Consider the following 16524-nt stretch of genomic DNA (forward strand, 5'->3'; position numbering starts at 1 on the left):
TAGCTTAGTTAGGTTTAATTAGTTCTAAGTTCTAGGGGACTGATGACCTCAGATGTTAAGTCCCATAGTGCTCAGAGCCATTTGAACCATTTATTTGTACATAAGAAAACATTATCGCGGCTACTGTTCTGCTAACTTACATTCTCCGTAAATGAGTAACGTTTAGACCTTCTCTTCGTTGATGAACATTGTACTCACAAACTTTCAACTGAAGGCGGTTGCCTGAATTTTCCTTGTGTTTCCATTATATAACTGTCAGCTGCAACAAGTGGACAAGTTAACGGACACCACTCATATATATAATTTCATGGGCGCGACGGCTGTTTGATGAAAAGTTTCAGTAAGGATGTACATCCAACATCCGAACTCTTACGGGAATCAGAAATCTTCGAGTAGTTGGTTAATGGACAGTGGTTTTTGCAGTGCCCCGGCCTAGGTGGCCGTGCGGTTCTATGCGCTACAGTCTGGAACCGTGCTACTGCTACGGTCGCAGATTCGAATCCTGCCTCGGGCATGGATGTGTGTGATGTCCTTAGGTTAGTTAGGTTTAAGCAGTTCTAAGTTCTAGGGGACTGATGACCTTAGAAGTTATGTCCCATAATGCTCAGAGCCATTTGAACCATTTTTTTTGCGTTGCGGCGAGCGGGAAGTTTGGGATTTGGGTCTGATGGAGAGCATGTCCGGTTGGCCTAGACCAGGGCTTAACAACTGGCCGGTTTTGAGCGCGAGTACCCCCGTCTGCTCAGGCACGTGCTCGCGAGCAGCTGCAAGGTTGCGGAGTAGGGAGGGAGGGGAGGGAGGGGAAATGCGCGCGCATGTTTGAATGTGATCTCGCGGTCTTAGCAGATTTAACTAGCCATCTGAATGCTTTGAACATTTTACTACAAGGCAAAGATCTGCTAATTACTCATTTCATAGATCAAAAACGAGCTTTTAAAATGAAATTGACACAACGGGTGAGTCAGCTGGAAACAGGAAACCTAGCTCATTTTCCTAAATCATCATCCATGCAAGATGTTCACAAAGACTGTGAATGTTATTCACATAGTTTAGTTGATCAGCGCTTTCAAGATCTGGCAGCACTAGACGGTGATTTTGATCTGTTCTCTCCATATTCAGCGAATATTTAAGAGATTCGTCCTGAGCTGCAGCAAGAAATTATTGACCTGCAGTGTGACAGAGAATACAGAGACAAATTTCAGAACAAGAAAAACATTTTGGAATTCTACAGACACTTCCCTCAGGATAGATTTCCTCGTTTGCACAAACTGGCGGCTACAATAATATCAATGTTCGGTTCCACGTATGTTTGTGAACAACTGTTCTCTGCAATGAAATGTAACAAGACATGCCTGAGAAACGCATTGTCTGATCGAAATTTAAACTGCACGCTGCGCCTAAAATGCACAAGAACAATTACTCCGAACATAGACGCAATTGTAAAGGGCAAAAAGTACAAGATAACCGAGAATCCCACACTTCAGTGACACCTTTTATTGTGTAACAGTTCACAAATTAATGCGAATGTAAAGGCATACACTAAGCTAATAAAATTATGTGGCATGTGTACATTCTCCTTTATTTGTTTCATTTGTCGCAGTAATAATTCGTGAGTGATATTCCTGCAGGTGGCCGCGGATTTACATTGACTGGCGGCAGCTATTTTGTGCCCCACGTGACTTTCCCCACTCTCCGCTCTAGTCCGGTAGTGGGGGTAGCGTGCTCGCGCTGCTCCGTGCTCGCGCCTTGCTGCTCACAGCTTGCTCCGCGAGCACGTATGTTGTGAAGCCCTGGCCTAGACGTCTGCCCTCGGCAGTGATACGACACACAACGCGTAAACATCGGCCGCGCACCAGTGTGCAAGTCTCGGCTGTTTACGCTGGTTTAGCCGAGCATTTTTGAAGTTGGCTGGTTGATTGGTTTGGGGGAGGGGACCAAACATTGGATTAGGGAAGGATGGGGAAGGAAATCGGTCGTGGCCTTTCAAAGGAACCATCCCGGCAATTGCCTGAAGCGATTTAGGGAAATCACGGAAAACCTGTATCAGGATGGCTGGACGAGGGGTTGAACCGTCGTCCTCTCGAGTGCGAGTCCAGTATGCTTACCACTGCGCCACCTCGCTCGCTGTTTGTCTGAGGTGTAGCGAATAACAGATGCGATGGCACTTTCATATAGAAGGTCGACGTTAAAATTCGCTTTCAATAACGACTATTCACGACCGAATGCTCACGCTATAGAATGATTCCTTAAAGATGAGGTGAAAACAGATATGAGAGAAATGTGGGGGATACATGTATCCGTTGTATCCAGCGTAGTCTATTTAGAGCTTACGGACGAGCCGGCGTGCGATGGTTATCGATACTGCAATGATGACAGGAACGTAGGCACCGTCACAGTCGATCATGTGGCAATGAGAATGCGTACCATACACATCTTAGAGCCTCCGTCTGAGCTCCCAGCGGATATAGTGATGGAGCCCTTTGCTCCTTTGGGACGACGCTGGTACTATTAAAAAAATGGACGAGCTTTGATACGTACCCGTTATTAATGGAGTGAGGCAACTGCGGCTTGAACTCAGGAAGCACGTTCCGTCGTATTTGTATATAAGAGGATGCCGTGGCGTCATAATCTATGATGGGCAACGACGCACGTCTTCTGGGAGCAGGCAAGAGGGACACATACGCTCCGCCTGCGTCCAGCGACGAGTGGTACAACTGCCGCGGCGTGGCTCCCGCTCAGCGCGACATAGGACGGCGCTAGCTGCGACTTACGTGGAGGCACCGCGTAACGACGTGTGGGAAACTACAGATGGGCGACAGTAGCAGCGACCAGTGGAGACCACGGAAATGAGTGGCGTCACCTGCTGCTCTCATCTTTTACTTTCCCCTCTTTGCGGAAGTGTGAGGGGGAGTTTGTAGCCTTTCGGCTTTTACTCCCCTGTGTACGTGTGTGTGTGATTTTTCTGTAGTTTTTTGGTGTCTGTGATATGTGATGATTGTTCTGTCTGTGTCTGGTACTTGCCTGAGGTAGTTGAGATGAATTGGTGTTATATTAGGTGGGAACGGGATAAAGGAATGGGTATTGGGATTTTCTCTTCGACTTAATCGTCGAAGATCGTCACGGGGCGCTTGTGCTTGTCGCGGGACATGTCATACTGACCTAGGGAGTGGATGAGGGCGTTTCCTGATCTGGAAGAACCTTCATAGAAGGTCCTTGCCAGATCTTGGAAACGCTCTCTCAGGAGTGGAGTTTCAGCTGCGGCGTGCAGATCATCTACGGGGAATCCAAGGGGTAAATGTAATGCCCTCCTGAGAGCGCGGTTCTGCAGCCTCTGGAGTTTGTCCAGGCGCTGCTTCGCCGCGTATCCCCAGAGAGGGCACGCATATTCCACGACTGGCCGGATCAGGGCCTGGTACACGTTTACTGCTACAAGGGCAGGGAAGGGAGCTGGTTGAGATGGACATTCTGGCGCAGACCTTCCTGTGGACCTCGTCTATGTGGGGTTTCCACGTAAGACGAGAGTCCAAGGTTACACCAAGGTACTTGGCGGTTCTGCGCCAGGGGAGTTGGGTTCCGTTTAGGTGAAGATGGAGGGGGGGACGTTGAGGAGGTTCGCGCCTTCCGAGCCTGCGGGTAATCAGCATAGCCTGTGTAATGGCGTCACCAGCGACAGCCGCTGGACTAACTCTGCCAGCTACGGTCGCAGCTCATCCCCGGACAGTCGGCACGCCCTCTGTGGATGTGGCAGCAGCGCTGGCAATAGAAGCTGGAAGCTGCGAGCAATCTGCGGATGTGGAGACGAGCGAACGAAAGCAACGTGCGCCAAGAGGGAGGAAGAAGCGAAGAATTATTTCTGCTGACGACAGTATCAGTCATGATGGGACGACGGATGACGACGCTGACGGCGACCTGCATCCGGGTGACACTACGGATAAGGAGTCAACGATGCACGAGCTGAAGAGAGACGACGACCTGGCTGTCCCATCTGGCTGCCAGAGTGCGGTCGTAGTGATGAGAAACACCTCTCACGAGAGTAACAGCGGTGGTGGACCAACTTCTCTGGGTAGCTGTTGGAAGCATGTTAGTTGATTGGTCAATGGAGATAGAACAACAGCAAGGTGGCGAAATTATGGCAGAGAAGTCCGCAGTCACTCTACGCAACACGCCAGAGGGGACTGATGCACGATGAGGTACTTGCTTGTGGGGCGCGTCGATCGGGGGATCGGCAAAGGAATGCCGCCCTGTTCCTCATCGACTCCGCCTCGTGAGGGAGTCCTAGGCTATTGATGGATGTAAAACATGCATACCGGATTGAGACGATCAATAGAAGTGGTATACAGACACCGCTTAAGATAAAAGTGCTAAAGGACATGTTGAACACTGCGGACGTGGACCCTGCGTTCCTGTAAGAAGTGCGTTTCATGTCGCCGCCAGAATTTTATGGTTACGACGCGCATCAGTCATTGTATGATGAAGGTGACTGGCACGGCGATTGCCACCTGGCCATGCATACAAGTGGAGGAGGTGACATCCATTCCCTTCGGCAAGAGGAACAGTGGTCACTATCGTCTGTGTTCACTTCATCAATGTACATGCCTCGGCTGGTTCCACGAAAAGACGGGAGGGGTGGACTTTTACACCGTAGCAGTAGCGCCATTATTCCCCAGACGATATGACGATTCCATGGTGGGAAATGACTTCAGTTTGTGTCGTCGCCAGGAAGGACCAAGTACTGACCTATATTCTGTGCGTGGAATTACATACTATGATCACTGACATGTCATCTTCCGACACTTGGGAACTCCAACATGATGACAACCCGGGCTACTCTTTTGTCACGGGTCTACGTCACGTGCGGCCTACAACTGGCGACGCCGAACGATGAATTGTTGCCCACGGCGTTCACGGACCAAGTGGCAGAGAGGGTGGCAGTGGAAACCGGATATCGCGCTGCTGCTTGACAACGAATGCCGACGTATCGGAGAGTGGATCTGGAAAACCTGTGAGCCCCTCGGTACTACGATGGAGGTAGACACTCAAAAAGGCCGACGCCGCGTGATACAGCATGACATTGCGCGAATGTTTACAGACCATTTCCGTTAATTTTATGGCAGCGAAATAAGAGTGCACGAAGTACTCTCCGTATTGTGGGGCAGACGCCAACCGCTGGAGGCGGAACCCTCTCTCGCAGCGATCACGCAGGACGAAATTACGGAGGCCACTGCTCAGGGAACATCTAGTAAATGACAGGGGTGGGACGGTTTATCGATGGAATTTATCATACCTCTGCTTAATTTATGGGCCAGGCATGGATTGCGATATATAATGAACTTCTGTCGCTGGCGTTCGATATACCTGTCAATTTACGAACGGTATTCCAAAGCCAAGAGGTGAACAGAGACGGGAGGACTACAGGCCTTTAACTCTCTTGAACTGTGACTATAAGATCTTCGAGCCCTTATGAAGACATTAGGTTCTGATCGCCAGCTGACGGATCAGACTTGCCTCAGCGGTAGGAATAGCATTTATACGGCGCTGGGCGATAACTGGGACATTAATGCCTAGGCGGCGTCCTGCCAACTACGGGTGTGTTGATCTCGGTCGATTTTGAACATGCATTTGGTAGAGTGGATCACATGTCTGTGACACAGTAATGGGGAGAATGGAATCTTGCAAGCATTTGTTACGGTGACCATGCGACTCGTATGGCGTACATTCGAAGGCGGTGGTGAGTGGGAGGGGTCAAAACTACTGTGTTGTGCCTCGCTTCGAGTGGGCTGCCCCACCGCTTTGGATCCGTGGCTCTATGGTTCCTGCTGGCAGCTGAGGGGAGTGACGATGCTGAGCTTACGCTGATGTTGTTATTAGTGCGGGCCGGCAATGAAGTACGCACGGTGCAGGCTTGGATACAGCGACGCAGGATGGCGGCAGAAGCCTCTTCAAACTCCATAAGTCGCTCTGCATGAATGTTGGTCGAGGGTTCCGACAGTGGTCCGCTCATGTTCGTGCCAACCATTAATGCTTAGGTTTCAGCGAATAGCTGCAGACAATTACCGGTGCATCTTGAAGATAATATGGACTTTGGTACATTTGCAAACGTTTTCATACGTCAGACACGGAACAGAAGATCGCTTACGTCAGTGTGAACTTGGATCACGTTTCACACATGTTGCTCACATTCTACCTTTACCGGGCATGATGGCGATGAGACTACAAGCGACGTATGGCGCCTATCCAACACGCAACTACCACCAAGTGAGACGTGGCCTCGGAGTACTGAAAGTGTATCACAAGGTTCAAATGGTTCAAATGGCTCTGAGCACTATGGGACTCAACTGCTGAGGTCATTAGTCCCCTAGAACTTAGAACTAGTTAAACCTAACTAACCTAAGGACATCACAAACATCCATGCCCGAGGCAGGATTCGAACCTGCGACCGTAGCGGTCTTGCGGTTCCAGACTGCAGCGCCTTTAACCGCACGGCCACTTCGGCCGGCTTGTATCACAAGGCATGGGTGTTGTGTATCTACAAGGTGTTTCGCCTGTGGAGCAGGCAAAGTCACAGTCTTTCTGGACTGCTGGCCGAAACACTGGCGCTCACATCAATGGTGTCACCAATTACTGTGGGTCATGTATTCCCAACGATGTCTCACTACAGTATATTCTATTTGGAGCTGAGCTATGTTAGGGCAGAAATCCCAACGACTCGATCACTGACGTCGCGCGATGTGAACCGCATCCTGCAACGACGCCGCCCGAGGAATGTCATGGAAAGGAAATGCCCGTATGAGAATTAGAGGCAGATATGGCGTATGATACGAAACAATTATCTCCGAACAACGGTTCTGTGGTGGCGGTACGTGGTGGTTAATCGAAAATTCGCCACGAACCAGCATCACGATGTGCTTCATCTGGCGGACTCCAGGTAAATTGACTTGGAAGAGCAGTTGAACGGAATGGACAGTGTCTTGAAAGGAGGGTATAAGATGAACATCAACAAAAGCAAAACGAGGATAATGGAATGTAGTCCAATGAAATCGGGTGATGCTGAGGGAATTAGATTACGAAAGGAGGCGCTTAAAGTAGTAAATGAGTTTTGCTGTTTGGGGAGCAAAATAACTGATGATGGTCGAAGTAGAGAGGATATAAAATGTAGACTGGCAATGGCAAGAAATGCGTTTCTGAAGAAGAGAAATTTGTTAACATCGAGTATAGATTTAGTTGTCACGAAGTCGTTTCTGAAAATATTTGTAAGGAGTGTAGCCATGTATGGAAGTGAAACGTCGACGATAATTAGTTTAGACTGGAAGAAAATAGAAGCATTAGAAATGTGGTGCTACAGAAGAATGCTGAAGATTAGATGGGTAGATCACATAACTAATGAGAAGGTATTGAATAGAATTGGGGAGAAGAGGAGTTTGTGGGACAACTTGACAAGAAGAAGGGACCGGTTGGTAGGACATGTTCGGAGACTTCAAGGGATCACAAATTTAGCATTGGAGAGCAGCGTGGAGGGTAAAAATCGTAGAGGGAGACCAAGAGATGAATTCACTGAGCAGATTCAGTAGGATGTAGGTTGCAGTAGGTACTGGGAGATGAAGAAGCTTGCACAGGATAGAGTAGCATGGAGAGCTGCATCAAACCAGTCTCAGGACTGAAGCCCACAACAACAACATTGTGCGTAATACAATACTTCATTGCTAGGTAGCAATACACAAAATACGTATGCAAGCAACAAATGTTCAGGACGAACTGACTCCAAAGACAGTCCTGGTGTAACACTGTGCCACTGTCCAGGGAGTTTTCCCTGCAGAGCCTCCCCCTGGTAGAGCAGGGTACTGAGAGAGGGGGATGGTCCGACACACTGACGTTGATCTCCTCTTCACGCAGACGCACATCGCCATGGCTGGCTGCTTAAGCAAGCAAGGTATGGTTGGACCGTTTCTTGGCGCACCGTGTGAATGGAGCTAGACGTGGCTGCTGCTGGCCAGTAGAGTGATGTTGCAGGAGGTGAGCTAAGTTGTTGTGGTCATTCATAACCTGATAAGTCTTCACCATTGCAGCTTGGAGCGCCGTGACAGGTGGAGGCGACGAAATCGCGGCCACAAGTGTATTGTGTTCCATTTGCAAGTGCTGTGTCTGTGGTTGTTTCTTAGCGGCTGTGACCTCGACGGCTCCATCCGCCGACAACCGAGAAGAGATTGTGGCTGGGTTGGCAACTTGTAGAAATTTTTAATGGCGAGAGTTTATTCCCAGAGGTGACCTTCCGTTGCTTCACCGTTCGTCTTGTTGTCCTTCCAATGTGAGAACGTCGTCGCCGAGTCTGAGATCTCTTGAGGCTGCAATTGTTACACGTCTTTTCATGTTATAACTACATTATCTGAAGAAACTGCAAAAAGGTGGGAATTTAAGGAGATGGGACCTGGGTAAACTGAAAGAACCAGAGGTTGTACAGAGTTTCAGGGAGAGCATAAGGGAACAATTGACAGGAATGGGGGAAAGAAATACAGTAGAAGAAGAATGGGTAGCTTTGAGGGATGAAGTAGTGAAGGCAGCAGAGGATCAAGTAGGTAAAAAGACGAGGGCTAGTAGAAATCCTTGGGTAACAGAAGAAATATTGAATTTAATTGATGAAAGGAGAAAATATAAAAATGCAGTAAATGAAGCAGGCAAAAAGGAATACAAACGTCTCAAAAATGAGATCGACAGGAAGTGCAAAATGGCTAAGCAGGGATGGCTAGAGGACAAATGTAAGGATGTAGAGGCTTATCTTACTAGGGGTAAGATAGATACTGCCTACAGGAAAATTAAAGAGACCTTTGGAGATAAGAGAACCACTTGTATGAACATCAAGAGCTCAGATGGAAACCCAGTTCTAAGCAAAGAAGGGAAAGCAGAAAGGTGGAAGGAGTATATAGAGGGTCTATACAAGGGCGAGGTACTTGAGGACAATATTATGGAAATGGAAGAGGATGTAGATGAAGATGAAATGGGAGATACGATACTACGTGAAGAGTTTGACAGAGCACTGAAAGACCTGAGTCGAAACAAGGCCCCCGGAGTAGACAACATTCCATTGGAACTACTGACGGCCTTGGGAGAGCCAGTCCTGACAAAACTCTACCATCTGGTGAGCAAGATGTATGAAACAGCCGAAATACCCTCAGACTTCAAGAAGAATATAATAATTCCAATCCCAAAGAAAGCAGGTGTTGACAGATGTGAGAATTACCGAACAATCAGTTTAATAAGCCACAGCTGCAAAATACTAACACGAATTCTTTACAGACGAATGGAAAAACTAGTAGAAGCCGACCTCGGGGAAGATCAGTTTGGATTCCGTAGGAATACTGGGACACGTGAGGCAATACTAACCTTACGACTTATCTTAGAAGAAAGATTAAGGAAAGGCAAACCTACGTTTCTAGCATTTGTAGACTTAGAGAAAGCTTTTGACAATGTTGACTGGAATACTCTCTTTCAAATTCTAAAGGTGGCAGGGGTAAAATACAGGGAGCGAAAGGCTATTTACAATTTGTACAGAAACCAGATGGCAGTTATAAGAGTCGGGGGACATGAAAGGGAAGCAGTGGTTGGGAAGGGAGTAAGACAGGGTTGTAGCCTCTCCCCGATGTTATTCAATCTGTATATTGAGCAAGCAGTAAAGGAAACAAAAGAAAAATTCGGAGTAGGTATTAAAATCCATGGAGAAGTAATAAAAACTTTGAGGTTCGCCGATGACATTGTAATTCTGTCAGAGACAGCAAAGGACTTGGAAGAGCAGTTGAATGGAATGGATGGTGTCTTGAAGGGAGGATATAAGATGAACATCAACAAAAGCAAAACGAGGATAATGGAATGTAGTCGAATTAAGTCGGGTGATGTTGAGGGTATTAGATTAGGAAATGAGACACTTAAAGTAGTAAAGGAGTTTTGCTATTTGGGGAGCAAAATAACTGATGATGGTCGAAGTAGAGAGGATATAAAATGTAGACTGGCAATGGCAAGGAAAGCGTTTCTGAAGAAGAGAAATTTGTTAACATCGAGTATAGATTTAAGTGTCAGGAAGTCATTTCTGAAAGTATTTGTATGGAGTGTAGCCATGTATGGAAGTGAAACATGGACGATAAATAGTTTGGACAAGAAGAGAATAGAAGCTTTCGAAATGTGGTGCTATAGAAGAATGCTGAAGATTAGATGGGTAGATCACATAACTAATGAGGAGGTACTGAACAGGATTGGGGAGAAGAGGAGTTTGTGGCACAACTTGACCAGAAGAAGGGATCGGTTGGTAGGACATGTTATGAGGCATCAAGGGATCACCAATTTAGTATTGGAGGGCAGCGTGGAGGGTAAAAATCGTAGGGGGAGACCAAGAGATGCATACACTAAGCAGATTCAGAAGGATGTAGGTTGCAGTAGGTACTGGGAGATGAAGAAGCTTGCACAGGATAGAGTAGCATGGAGAGCTGCATCAAACCAGTCTCAGGACTGAAGACCACAACAACAACAACAACTACATTATCATCCTGATCGATTTGAATAATGTCGTCCTTATGGTTGGTGCTATTTGGTATCCTATCGGAGGTATCCTGTAGGATCCACACAGACTTGAGTCTATTGACGATAACAGATGTCGATTTCCTCTTCAGTAAGATATCAAATGCGTTACCTCACCGTCTACTCACTCTGTGTGGGCCTCAGTACGGCGGCTGCAATGCCGAGTGGACGCTATCATCTCTCAGCCTTACGTGGTTGCAGTCCTTTAGTGTTTGATGGACGAAGTTTTTATGTGAGCCGTGTGTTCGAGGGAGGTGCCTGGAGACGAGTGAAGCGCCGTTTCACCTTACAGACGAGCAGAGGAAGTTCCTTCTATGTTGGTAGCAGGGATGGCTCCACGAAGTCTGCTTGCAGAGTTAGTGGTTCCACATGAAGGGTTTCCGCAAGAGACGCGCTGACGTTTTCTTTATACACCGAACGCACGCCCGGAAGCACCCCAAAGCTTGTGTCTTCTCCCCCCTCCATGACACGTGTGGGCTGTTTTCAGTGTGCTGTACCAGCGCTCTATCTAGTTCGTCACCTTTGGATAACATTTCCCACATTTTATGATTCTGAAACACTAGCACAAGCTTAAACATCGATTTTAAAATCTTTTAGGGATTACATTGTGTTCCCGCTCACGCACAACCTGTAGGATAGAGCGTAACAAAAAACTGTAAGTTTGTTTCAGAATATAATTATAAGTAAATAATGACTTCCAGCAACACAGGGCATTGTAGCAATGCATCGAAGAAAGTTGAATATTTCTGCCAGAATGGAACTCGAACCCAGATGCTCAGCTTCTCAAGAAAGGCTACATTAACCGCCTTTTGATTTTTATTTATTTATTTCTTTTTTGACGTTTACCACCTTATTCTCCTTAATTTTTTTCGATTTCTAATAGCAGAACCGGGGACAGAGTGGGGAGCGACGGAGTGACACCTCTGGGAATAAACTCTTGTCATTAAAAACTTCTACATTACGTCAACCCAGGCACCATCTCTTCTCGGTTGTCGGCGGATGGAACCGTTGTGGTCACAGCCGCTAAGAAACAACCACAGACACAGCACTTACAGACGGAACTCAATACACTTGTAGCCACGATTTCGTCGCCTCCACCTGTCACGGCTCTCCCAGCTATAACGCTGAACGTCAAGACCGTTATGAAAAAACCCACCGACTTTCCCTCACCTCGCGCAACATCACTCTATTGACCAGTAGGAGCCACGTCTAGCTCCATCCACACGATGCGCCAAGAAACGGTCCAGTCATACCTTCCACTGGTGGTCATGTGCGTCTGCGTGGAGAGGAGTTGAACGTGCCCCTCCCAGTACCTGCTCTACCACCAAGGGGAGGCTCTGCAGCGACTAAACTAGCACAGGGTAAACTCTCTGGACAGTGACACAGAGGTGCCGCAGGACTGTCTTTGGAGTCAGTTCGCTCTGAACATTTGCTGCACGCACACGTATTTTGTGTACTGTTGCCTACAACCAAGTGTTGCATTACGCACTTTTGGCCTCAGTCATTTTACCTGGAGTGTGCTCACCTGGGTCCTCTTTACACTTTTACGACGACTTAGAAGAGAGAGTTCGTTAGGTTTCAGTTATTTGATTTTTATGCAGATCCTGTTGATGGGTCAAGATTCGTTGGAGATCTCTAGTTCCTTTATGGAATTACGAGTACAAAAAACTTTTTTTGGCATTTTTGAAAAAAATTCTAGTGGGAATATGGTAGGGGTACTACTATCAGTAGTGGTATGATGCAGGGACAGCTGCAGGTTTTCATGTCACCAGGGGCTAAACATTTTCCCCATACATATGATTTAGAAATTTTGACGACATTGTTATGTGCTCATCGTTTTCTCCTTTTGGTTTCTACAGTGCACTTCTGGTTCTCGGTCAATGTTATGAACAAGATAACAGTATAATTATAGTGAAATCTGTATTTACCTTCCCAGATTTTACATTTTCCAACCGTTTGCCGCACTTTCTGTAGGTATCATTGTAAGCCCTTGTCTCTCAGTTGTTTTCCTGTCATTACTTTGAGAGTGGTAAGCTGTGTTTCAGAAGCGCTGAACACGAAAAATGTGACAGCATTTACTAAGAAGAGTTCATTCAAATTGTTTGCCTTGATCAGTCGTAACTGAGGTGGGGCAGTCAAAACGGAAAGTCCACAAATGAACAAATGCTTTTGCCGGTGTTGCTGCAATGGTTTCAAGTGTTGGGATAGCCTCGAACCAGTGAGTTACCCTGTCGATTGCTGAAGGGGTTTAACGAAAACTACCTGAGATGGAGAGGGGCCCGACGAGGTCTAGGTGGATCTGCTGAAGGTCAGGGTCAGCAGTGCAGAGAGAATACTTCTTCTTCTGTAGTGGTCAATCCAAGGATTGGTTTGCAACAGCGGCAGCTTGTCTCCATTCTGTGCGTCTTTCAGCTTTTCTCTTCATTTCTTTATAGGTGTTACATCCCACATCTTTCACGATTTGATCCATGTACCTCAGTCGTGGTCTACCTCTTGGTCTTTTTCCCTCGACATATCCCTCTATGATTGTGTTCAGGAGTCCTTTATGTCTTAATAGGTGGCCTGTAGATTGCAGTCTTCTTTTAACAATGAAACTCCAGAAGCTTCTCTTCTCACCTGCTCTTTCCTGATCGATACACGAGGTTAACAAACATTTTCGATTTCACCATGGGACTCAATCTCGCTGCTGTAACAGCCCAGCTGTGGTCACCAAGCCGCCTCACTGCTCCCGCAGTGATAGCGTCCCTGACGTGTCGCGACCCGCCCTTTGCCTCTAGATTAACTGCCTGTCCTGTGATGTCCTGGTGCTGTCGTGTCGGTGAACGAGCCAGCAATTCCAGCAGTGACGAAGCAGTTCAGACACCACCCGCTTCCCTAACGGGTCACTTTCTAGAAGCAATCTGGGCTCTTTTGCCTGCATGTGATCGGCATGAGACTGAACACTAAAAGAAAACTCTCCAGACCTGACCTTTCAAATTGGCACCGAGCATACTTCCAAGCAGATTAACACCGAGTGTCGTACCAGCACTCGATCCCGGACCCGTCACATTCGCAAACAACGCTCTACATACTATCAGGACAGATTGTCCAGTTACAGTTCTAGCAGCGTTTGTAATGTTTTCCCATCTGCGTACTGAAGTATCTATAAATAACGTTCATGTTGCTACAGCACGCAAACTTCATTAGAACTGTGAATGGATGAGTCATCGTGAACAAAAAATAACTGTTTACCAGTCTGGATCTAGGTTGCAGCAAAGGCCGTGAAGCTTGGCAGTGATTGTTTTTATCAGTCAGTCGGTCACTAGAATGTTTTCCTTCAAATTATAGAGCAGCAGCGTTGTTCTTGATGCTTATGGCGAATTTTAGTGCTGCAGTCCAAATGCAGCACCTTTCTGGAGTGACATCGTCAACGCAGTGGAGTATAATGGGTTACCATCTCCTCCTGGCTGATGGTGGAGCTGACAACAGGTGTGTCTCCTAATAGTTTATTAGGTTAAACTTGATTTCTTTTTTGGTTCCTCTTGCAGTTCTGCTTCTGGTGGGCCTAGTTTGCACTGCCTCTCAAATTGGGCGGGCCTGGCTCAGACGATTTGCGCGTGCGACTCTCAGAGCACGTCGCCTGTAGTCGAGACGGCACAAGAAGCTCCCTGACAGCTCGCAGTGCTGTTGCGAGCTTTCGGCTGCGAAGCGCCAACGGCTGCAGGCGAAAACAGTAGCCCTCTATAGAGCTGTGACGTCACTGAGGCGTTGCCTAAACACGTTTGCAAAATGCCTTACGTTATTGTTTGAGAGAGGCGCGCGAAGCTCCCGCACCCAGCCCATTGCAGCTGCCTGGGATCAACTTCCAGCAACTCACCAATAACACTGTCTATGGCTTATCGCGTGGCTTTTGGTCACGCCACACCGTTATTACTATCGCTGTTGTGATCTGCATTTCGAAGACTTGTTTGATGCATCTCTCCACGCTAGTGTACCCTGTGCAAGCCTATGTCTGCATAACTAAAGCCACCTGCATTCATTTGAACCAGCTTAAGCTGGTATAACACGACACAACTAACGTCTAAAACTCAGGTATAGACGGCCTGCCACCTAGCGGCAGAAAGGGTGAAGCCACGATTTCAGCAGAAGATTAATCCGCCAGGCAGAAATAGGTACTGTGGATCCGTGCTCGCGCAGCAGGAGAGGTGTATGCGAGCATGGGCATAAGATAGCATTTCGAGCGAGCTTTTGCTTGTTAATGTTTTCACCTGTGGTGAGCAGACGATAAATACGTGAACTCTTGAGGATTCTCTTGACCATTGCACGAGGCATTCTACTCATTTTTCAGCTACAATTTTTGTTTGTAAATACGGTAATACAACAAATAAAAATTCTCTTTTTGTATTGCTATGGAGAAAAGCTCAATATCTAATGATAGCTTCTTATTGTTGTAACGAAATGGAGCAAAGAAAGTATAAGGGTGCTTATTAATGCATACAGCAAGGAATGGTGTGTATATCATCCCCTTAGATACGCTCCGCAATAATAAGATAAGTCTACAAACGTTGAATTCTGAGTTTAAATGTTTCAAGTAAATTTGCATATAATTTCACTTTCGATCGATGTAGATATCACCTTAATTGCTGAAAGTATCGCACTTGTTTGTTTTGACTGCAGCTTGTGCATTATTTCACCTTGCCAGGAAGGATAGTGTTTAGAGAATAGCGGCAGGAATCAGAGCACATATGCGGCCGTTACCAGTGAGGACAGTAAAAGCCGATTTGCACCTTTGCGGTAGCACTATTGTGAAATAGCTTTTCTCATTACTGTGCCACATGTGCGAATCCCTCATTTATGATCTGTAAGGTACATCCATTCTGACAAATTTCCGAAACCAGGTTACCTTCCATTACGAAAGTGGGTGCACTCAACGACTGTTACAGCAGTATTCAAAGAACTATGACTGACGCCCGAACAACAGGGAACTAACAAGCATCGAGATTAAAAAGTAGTGCATATGAAACATACCCTTAGAAAAAATTATGAATTATTGTGCTGATAAACGTCTTACGTTATTTGCTTTTCAAACAGCTGAGCAAAACTGAAAGTACTTAGACATTTCTCTCATTACTTATTCTGCTCAACACTAAACTGACACACAATATTTTTAGCGCAACGCAATCTGACTTTCAATAATCCCTACAAAAGAATGACCCTGACTAACAATAACCTATACCTTTCATGAATCACTTACCTCACAAAAATCTTCGTTACTCGAACTACTGCAATACAGCGAGCGCCAATACTGCCAGCTAAATAAAAGATTCTAACTACTGAAGGCACTAACTACTGATAGGCATAGTTAGCAAATGAAAGATTTTGATAGAGAACAAACAATGTATTTACCTTAATAGTGTTAAAAAGTCATAATATACACTCCTGGAAATGGAAAACAGAACACATTGACACCGGTGTGTCAGACCCACCATACTTGCTCCGGACACTGCGAGAGGGCTGTACAAGCAATGATCACACGCACGGCACAGCGGACACACCAGGAACCGCGGTGTTGGCCGTCGAATGGCGCTAGCTGCGCAGCATTTGTGCACCGCCGCCGTCAGTGTCAGCCAGTTTGCCGTGGCATACGGAGCTCCATCGCAGTCTTTAACACTGGTAGCATGCCGCGACAGCGTGGACGTGAACCGTATGTGCAGTTGACGGACTTTGAGCGAGGGCGTATAGTGGGCATGCGGGAGGCCGGGTGGACGTACCGCCGAATTGCTCAACACGTGGGGCGTGAGGTCTCCACAGTACATTGATGTTGTCGCCAGTGGTCGGCGGAAGGTGCACGTGCCCGTCGACCTGGGACCGGACCGCAGCGACGCACGGATGCACGCCAAGACCGTAGGATCCTACGCAGTGCCGTAGGGGACCGCACCGCCACTTCCCAGCAAATTAGGGACACTGTTGCTCCTGGGGTATCGG

This window comes from Schistocerca nitens, chromosome 6 (assembly GCF_023898315.1).
Source record: "Schistocerca nitens isolate TAMUIC-IGC-003100 chromosome 6, iqSchNite1.1, whole genome shotgun sequence".
In the NCBI taxonomy this organism is placed as follows: domain Eukaryota; kingdom Metazoa; phylum Arthropoda; class Insecta; order Orthoptera; family Acrididae; genus Schistocerca; species Schistocerca nitens.